Here is an 8347-nt window from a genome sequence, read left to right as displayed (position 1 = left end):
CACACACACACACACACACACACACACACACACACTTATATATATATATATATATATATATACAGTATATAGTACTGAGTAATATCAATTAACTACGAGTATTTACTATATGGTTAGGGTTTTGCTTAGGGTTACTAATTAATTATGCATAATTTATTGTTATTATAATAGTAAGTACATGTAACATGTGTAACAAGGACACATTAAAATAAAGTGTTTCTATATATATATATATATATATATATATATATGTACATTATATACAAAATGCATTGTATATTTTCAAATTAATATCAAAAAGTAGTTAGTCTGTCATTCATTAAATGTTATATGACTTTTTAAAGACTGACTGTGTTAAACCATCATTAAATGGATGGAAATCTCTGAATCAGTGAATCTGTGGTATGGCAAAGGACTTAAAAATAGGTAAAACGTAGTTTAGCATAAAGTAATAATGCTGGTTCCTGGTCACATAAGGTTGACAAATAAGGCTGGACTAAACCATATAAATGCCTGATGTGCTTCACAGAAAGCAGGTCTACAATGGCAGTAAAAGAGGGTAATACTGTGGTACTTCGATATAAAGTCTACCTGTGCACAAATGCACACTTGTTTCTGTCTATTTGAATTCCAGTATTCCAATAAAATATAAAGATTTGAAATGTGAGTCTAAACTCTGTAATACTTCTATTTTCTCATTAATGTCAGTTTTAAAACACAGCCCCTGAAAAATTACCACGATATATGATATATACTGACTTTGACTGAACCATGTTTATGCATCACGAAATTGTTTTAGCATGGTACATGTCTAAAAACTGCTATTGTACAGGTCCAAAAAACATGTACAATATCCAGAAAAACATGATATTATCATGGTACTATATCCTAAAGATCACGATATTATCATAGTGACAGTGACAAAACCAAAACAAAATCTATTGCCATGGTGCATTTTCAAAAAACATGGTATTCTCTTGGAACCATGTCCAATATAATATAGTATTACCATGGTAACATGTCACAGAAACACACAGTGAAGTGTATCACATAAACATAGGAATGAATGGAAAGTTTCATATTACTGTAGAGATTCCAAACAAATGATGTAATCCCTCAGGTCTTATCTTTTATTTTTGCATGGCTGCCTGTCAGATCTAGAGAGCAGTGAACAGCTGAACACTCCCATTATAATCAGTGCTGATCTCTTACAGGACGTCTTTCTCCATTCTCTCAGGAGTGGGACTTCATGAGCTGCGCTGGAGACATGTCAACAATGGCTGTAATGTTCACTTTGAGTGTTCGTTGTGTTTGACGTGACATGTTGATACCTGAGGATGCAGGACTGGACGTGTCCGCCATGTAACACCTGGCCTCAGGTAACAGACCAGGCGATGAGACGATCCCCTCCCTCTAAAACACGACCCTCGGTCTCAGCTAAAACAAATCTGTCAGGCTTAGGATCCACTACATTCCTCAGTAGACAAAACAATGGAGGTCTATTTGGAAACACTTCACTTGATGCCTGTATATTTAATGCATTGTAAATGTATGCTTAAAGCAATACAGGCCTTTTTAATGAACTTTTTTAAAGAAACGATTCCCTTGTGAAAAGAAGCACACATTGGCATGTTTTTAAAAAAGTGTACTTATTACAGAAATAATACACTTTACAATGATACACTTAAGTGTGAAGTAAATTGCATGTCATTTAAATTACACAATTAAAAATGCCATTAGATGAACTTAAGAGTGCTTTTTGACCCACTTTAGTAAGTCTTTATCTTTATTTCAACTTCTGTTGTCTTGTACTGATAAGCATTTATGGTAGCTAACATGCTTTAATGTCATTTAATATCATGCATTTAAATTTATTTGGAACTTAATGATTAAGTTGCAATTTAGTGCATTTAAAATGCATTAACTTTAATTGTGATATCAAATAACAATCTTTAGCATGTTAGTCAACACATTAAAATAAGTGCACTTCTGCATGACAAAAGACGATTAAAACAAAGATCTTAAATGTACTTCAAAGTGAAACTTTCAATTTGACATCATTACAAAGTGCACTTTCTAAACGTGTTCAGAAACAGTCATGAAAGTATACTCTCTTTGGGTACACTTAAGTGGCCTTTTATTATTCGCAAGTACAGTTTTATTCTTTTCAGATTTGAAGCACACTAGAAGTGCACATTCAAAACAATTAAGCACACTTCTTTTCCCAAGGCTTGTCTGTGATCAACAGCATTTGAAGCATTGTAAGCTTTATATGCATTGCTTCATAATGAACATTGCTATAATAGTCTACAATGCTTATCTATTCATGGCTTAACCTTAAAAGAGTAATGCATTATTAACACATCAGCAATTTACTTTAATCGTTATAATGAATGCATTATACTCTTTAAGGGCGTAACCTGAGTATCTTCATGTATTCTATTCATGCAATAACTGTGACAATAATTATTCACTAAAAACACATTATAAGATGTATTATATGGCATTATGAATGCATTAGGAATACCTTTACAGCAAATGCATTATGTAAACATGCTTCAAGTAACGTATGGGTGAATCATTAAAACCATCCCAAGCCATACAGCATGTCTCTAACAAATAGGAAAAAGCTGTGTCTCACCAAATTATATATTGTGCATAATTATCAGGTACGTTGATTCAAAACAAGAAAGTCAAGAATGAAATGTTTTTACTTGTGGTCTGTTTTGTGTGTCACTATGTATATTTGATTTTTTTTTTCAGTCAACCTTTTTAGATATTGGTTGTGGAGCCTATTTGATTTTTTTTCCATCAATAATAAGAATAATAGATACATTTTATTAACTGTCAATTATTACATATCAAGCATTAGTTGTATTACCTGTAATTTATGCTGCTTTAAACGCACACAAAATATATTACAGTAAAGTACAGCATATGAATCTAATGAGAATCACCTTATGTATGCAATACAGTAAGAATCAAATCAATCAGTAAAAATCAATGTCACAATGAATATACTTGTATTTAGGGGTGAAATGTGCAATTAATTATTTTTTTCCTTTTGGGGTGAAATGTAACTTGTTCATGAGATTCACTTGTATATTCAATATTAATGTAGCATCAAAAGTATCTGAAGCTCAATGACTGAAATAGGTCCGAGATTTCAGTATGAATCAGAAGCGCTGTTGTTTACAGATTCACTTCAGGTTCAAAGCAGAGGCAGAGACAATTGAACCTCAGTTTTATAGGAAGTAAGGAAGATGCATTGCCTCACAAAACGTCCATTCGGACCCCCGGCACCTCTTTAAATCTGCTACTGAAAGACACACAAAAGCCATTGTGTGCACAGCGCTGACAGGAAACACAGTGTGAGTATGCACATGTTTGTCCTTAATTTCCTTCCCTTCAACTAACATAAGACAAAAAGAGTGTCACTATCGATCAAAGGTGCAGATTATTTGCTTTCAGCTACGTTAAGCCCTTTTTTTCTGAAGCAATAACAAAGACACATGGTTGATGTGAACATCCCCCGAGAACAAGCCTGCACACAACACAATGCTCTCAATACACAACGTAACATGAGATCTGGCCGATCTGGCTGAACCAAACACACACAACATTCCAGTATCAGCCAGCCAAAAGACTCTGGCTTATACTTGTTTCTCTTTCTTTTCCTGTTGTCCGCATGGAAAAACAGATCAGAGATGATGCACGGCGAACAGCAGATGTGTGTTGACAAGCTAATGGCGTACCAGCTGGCAGGTCGCTCAGAGTTGCTCAGCACTACACAGAGAGCATGACACAATAGAGCTTTTATTTCAGTTTCAACCGACCGGTTCGCATTGCAACCTGCAAGACTTCCTACATCACACTGTGTTTGGGCTGAGATTTCCAGAGGAAACAGGGGCCTGACTGTGTCACCCTGCATGCTGACAAACAAAATCTACTTTAAATGGAACCAAAGTGACTCCTATGAATTATAACCATTGCACATAAACATCTGAAATGACACAGATAGCAGGGTGTTCCCTGCCTAAATACACCGTTTAGGTTTTAATTTATGGCTGCCTGATTCATGTTTAGCCTGAGGCACGGGTCAAGTTTAACAGACACAGATTAAATCAGGTTTGTCCTGTGAGTAAGCAGAGAACACCGTTTGGATGTTTATATAGAGGAATCTCAAGGAAACCTGTGATTACATTATACCTAAAAATAAAATAAAATAAAATCATGACAGTTCAGCAACAAAAAAATACATGCAATGAATATGCAAAAAAAACAAGTGCATTACAGTACTGCGAATCCATTGAAAATAATCAGTGATATTAACAGAAATGATCAAAAACCTCAAAAGTAAAACAAAATGCATTATTTTCATCATGAAATACATCTTGTGAAAAGAAGTAGCCTACTTTAAAAAATAATACTTATTATGGAAATATAATACTTTAAATGTGAATTTGAAAAAGTGAAAACTGAATGTAAAAAAGTGAACTGAATGTAATGTTTTAAGACATTTAGTTGCATGTTAATTGCAATTAAATGAAAATGTAGTATAGTTTACATACTGTACATATTAAATGGAATTAGCTGAAATGTAAAGCACCTTTTGACCCACATTAAATACATCTTTATTATTAATTTCATAATTACTCCTATTATCTTTGAAATTGGGATATTTTACATGCATTTTAGTGTGTTAGTCAACATATCAAAACGTGTCATGAAAATGAGTTCATCAACAAATTTCCTATAGTTCAAACAATCTCATTATACAGTAATGTGGAAAAATAAATGCAATAAATATCTAATAAAAATATGCATTACAGTAATGAGAATCTAATGAGAATATTCATATAATAATTATAATAGAAATTATCTAAAAAATCTAAAGCAAAACTTACCACAACCACACCTTGTGAAAAGCGGCATACTTTAACATACTTTAAAAATAATAATAATATGTATTATGAAAATAATATACTTTAAAAGAATATAAGTGTCTACTGAATGTAATGTTTTCAGACACTTAATTGCATGTTAACTGAATTAAAATGAAAGTGTACTATAATTTACATTTATATTAAATGCAGTTAGCTGAACTTTAAAGTGCTTTTTGACCCACTTATGTAGGACTTACATCTTTATAATTAATGTTTTGCGTGCATTTTAATATGCTAGTCAACATATCAAAACGTGTCATGAAAATAATTTCACAATGCAAAAAAAAAAAAAAGGACCAAATAAATAAATAAATTCTTAATAAAGCGTAATAAAGCTTAAATTATTAATACAATTTCATATTTCTTTTCTATTTTGGGGTGGAATGTGACCTGGACATGTTTTGATGAGATTAGCCCACACAATGTCACATCCAATCACAGAAAGACAACAACAAGCCCTCAAAACTTCATCCCGTCTTTCTTCTTCTCATTCTTTCTGCCTAAGCACCCGAGTGAGAAGTGTTGGGTTTCAGAATACAAAACTCTCAAGTCCATGTGAAACTCAGAAACTAACTTCCCAATCTTTAATCCAGTTTCACCTCTGTGCAGGCATGTTAAATGTGCCAGACAAATTTCCTGAGTAAACTCGTCCGAGTAAAATCTCCTTCACGTCCTCATTACATTAAAAAGTATTGTGAAGGCTCACGTTACCTTTGTGAACGGGGGTCTTGAGGGAACAGAAGCAGGTAGTTCAGAGTGTGATCTGTAGATGATGTGAGTAAAACACTTCTCCAGGCACCAATTTTACAGCTCCGATCCGCTTTCGTACAAAGAATATGCCTTTTTTCATTGCAGGCAAAAGCTTCAGGCACACAGCTCCACACTTGCAGGTAAAGGAAGTTGTCATTTGAAAGCTCTTTGTACACAGTGGGTGTTCCCTTATGGAGCAACAGTTTTCCCTGCGTCAAAATAGGACAAGTAAGAACAGAGGAGTCTTTGCACAGGTGGGCGGGATATGGGGTGGAGTGCAGACGAATAGAGCGTATGAGAAATGGCCTGTATTGTCGGCAAGTATAGGATTGTTAAAAGACGTTTAGTTATTTTGTTGTTTAAATCGGCTTAAATTGAGATTGAAAAAGCGTTTAAGCTTTGAGTAGTATTTCAGTCCTTTACATTTAGGTTTTTGAACACTGTCTTCATATACAATGGCATTATAATAGAGCAGAGCAGTGATGCAACATTTAAAATCCTCTCATTTTGTGCGTAGAGACGTGTTTCAAATACGTCAGGTAAATAGGTTAAAGGTAAATCAGTTACACATTACACACATTAAATGCTGTTATGCAACCATGGTAATATGAATTTAATGACTAATCTCGCTCTCTGGGATTCTTTAATAGAAGCAACTAAATGTGCAGCGCTCAACAGAGCAACTGTTCTTCTGTGTCTTGATGTTTCACTCTAACACTTTCAGCAGGTGCTGTCTGCAGTGCATTCATAAATCCACACAAAAAGGGTTCAAAGTCCTTTGAAGTGACTTCCCATAAAACCATTTGATATTTTATTGCCCCACCACGTAATGAAAAGTTACTAAATGAGCAAAGTGTGTCTATGCCTTGAAATAACTTGAGTTTACATCCACAACAGAATGTCTACTTCTTATGCCACCTATTATCATCATATGCTTGACTTCCCTTGAAATAAATTTCAGCTTCAGTACTGTGAATTGCAAAAGACATCCTGTTCAAAGTTGGAAGGATTGAGTCACTTATCCATATTTAAGTGTGTAATCGTATACGATATTTACCACAAATTCCATTAACATTATCTCATATTGTCGTCCTAGTTCAAATAACTACTTTTATGACCTTTGCCATGTCATGGATTCCTTGCGTCACTGCATTATAAAAATAATGCTTATAATATACATTAAAAGAATGCACTTCAGTATGAACTGAATGTAATGTAATTTGCAATTCGATGAAAAAGTATTATAGTTTAAATTTATATTAAATGCAATAAGCTGCAACTTTAGAATGCCTTTTGACCCACTTAAGTAGAACTTATGTACATCTTTATATGTAATTTCATAAATTAAGCATTAGCGTTAGTTCTGGCAGGTCACGTGAGCATTCATGACAGGCTGCATGGATGGGCAGGGAGTTTTTTGCCCAGAACAGAACCATACCGCCAAACCAAACTTTATGCTAAGTATCTATCATTTTGACGATAGTGGTCCTGACAGAATTACTTTTATTGTCTTCGAACTATGGTAAAAGTGTATCGCCAAATGTACTGACAAGCACTAAAACATACTTTTTAATGTAATCTCTATTGAAATGTGTACTCATGTATTTAAACATATTTGTAATTACACATTTGTTATGATGAAGATGCAATTTAGTACATTTAAAATATATTAACAATGCAATATCGAATAACACACATGTGCACTTTAGTTAGTTAGTCAACATCAAAATAAGCATGACATGACTTAAAATGTACTCTAGCGTGTTAAGAAACATGAAACATTAAAGTGTCTCTCTTTAAGTGCACTTAAGTGGCCTTTCATTTAATTAATATTATATTATCTACAAGTGGAGTTTTTTTTTTTTTTAAATATACTTTAAAGAGTTGAAATACATGAGAAGTGCGTATTCAATACAATTAAGTACACTTCATTTTCAGAAGGCATACTAAATAAAGTTATACAACTAGTTACATTCAAAATACAAAATTTTCATACTAGAGATCCAGTTGCAAATCCTGGCTGAAAACTAAAGTGAGTTCTCTGCTAACACAACGCCTATGCATTACTAAAAAACCATGGTGCATTGGTATTTACCAAGCAGACTCTTAATTAAATTATTCATTTCATCCTACCTCAGAAGGCTCTATTGCTGCTTCATCCGCGCTCAGGTCTCCTCAGCTGCCCTCTGCACAACCTCGCCTCTGCCTGCAAGAAGTCACATGTGAGTCTGAATGAGAAAGAAAGCCATCCTATGCTCAAGTGTAAACATAGGAGTGCTTCCTTGACTGCCACTGTGCGTAAACAGCCTTCCACAAGCATTTACAAAAACTGCTGTCTGACCTTATTATGGCCTTAGGAAAGGGCTGAATAAAGATGTTTAGTGTGTGTGTGTTTTTTTAATTTTAATGGTTTGGATTGGTCTCAGCGCATTAGAGTAACAAAAAAACAGGTTTTACGGCCTTGTAAAAAGAGATGACTTATGAACAGCTAAACAGAGAGAACAAATGAGAGGAAAGTGGATAAAGAAGAATGATGCAACTGAAATATGTGGATTCATAAATGGATTTAATTTTGTAATTGATCATTGACAATAACCATATTTATTGGCTGCGCTAGGAATGTTGGAATAGCTAAAACCACATTACTCATA

The 8347-nt window shown here is 34.0% G+C and overlaps 1 protein-coding gene across 5 annotated transcripts in view; it reads right to left on the bottom strand.

The window, feature by feature from the left end:
* Positions 1 to 7846, bottom strand: part of LOC107687112 (1-phosphatidylinositol 4,5-bisphosphate phosphodiesterase eta-2-like) — a 137246-nt gene extending 129400 nt beyond the window's left edge. For 3 of the 5 annotated variants that reach the window (XM_016484309.1, XM_016484307.1, XM_016484311.1), the window contains exon 1: positions 5658 to 5858. The gene's annotated coding sequence lies outside the window, so the exon portion shown is untranslated. Of the gene's footprint in view, positions 1 to 5657; positions 5859 to 7829 lie in introns of those variants that run through there. The other 2 variants (XM_016484312.1, XM_016484310.1) reach the window with 2 other exon arrangements.
* Positions 7847 to 8347: the final 501 nt, after the last annotated feature.

Source organism: Sinocyclocheilus anshuiensis, unplaced genomic scaffold, assembly GCF_001515605.1.
Source record: "Sinocyclocheilus anshuiensis isolate Anshui unplaced genomic scaffold, SAMN03320099.WGS_v1.1 scaffold1203, whole genome shotgun sequence".
Lineage (NCBI taxonomy): Eukaryota > Metazoa > Chordata > Actinopteri > Cypriniformes > Cyprinidae > Sinocyclocheilus > Sinocyclocheilus anshuiensis.
Note: the sequence above shows the minus strand (reverse complement) of the source record. Positions and strands in the feature narration are given on the sequence as shown.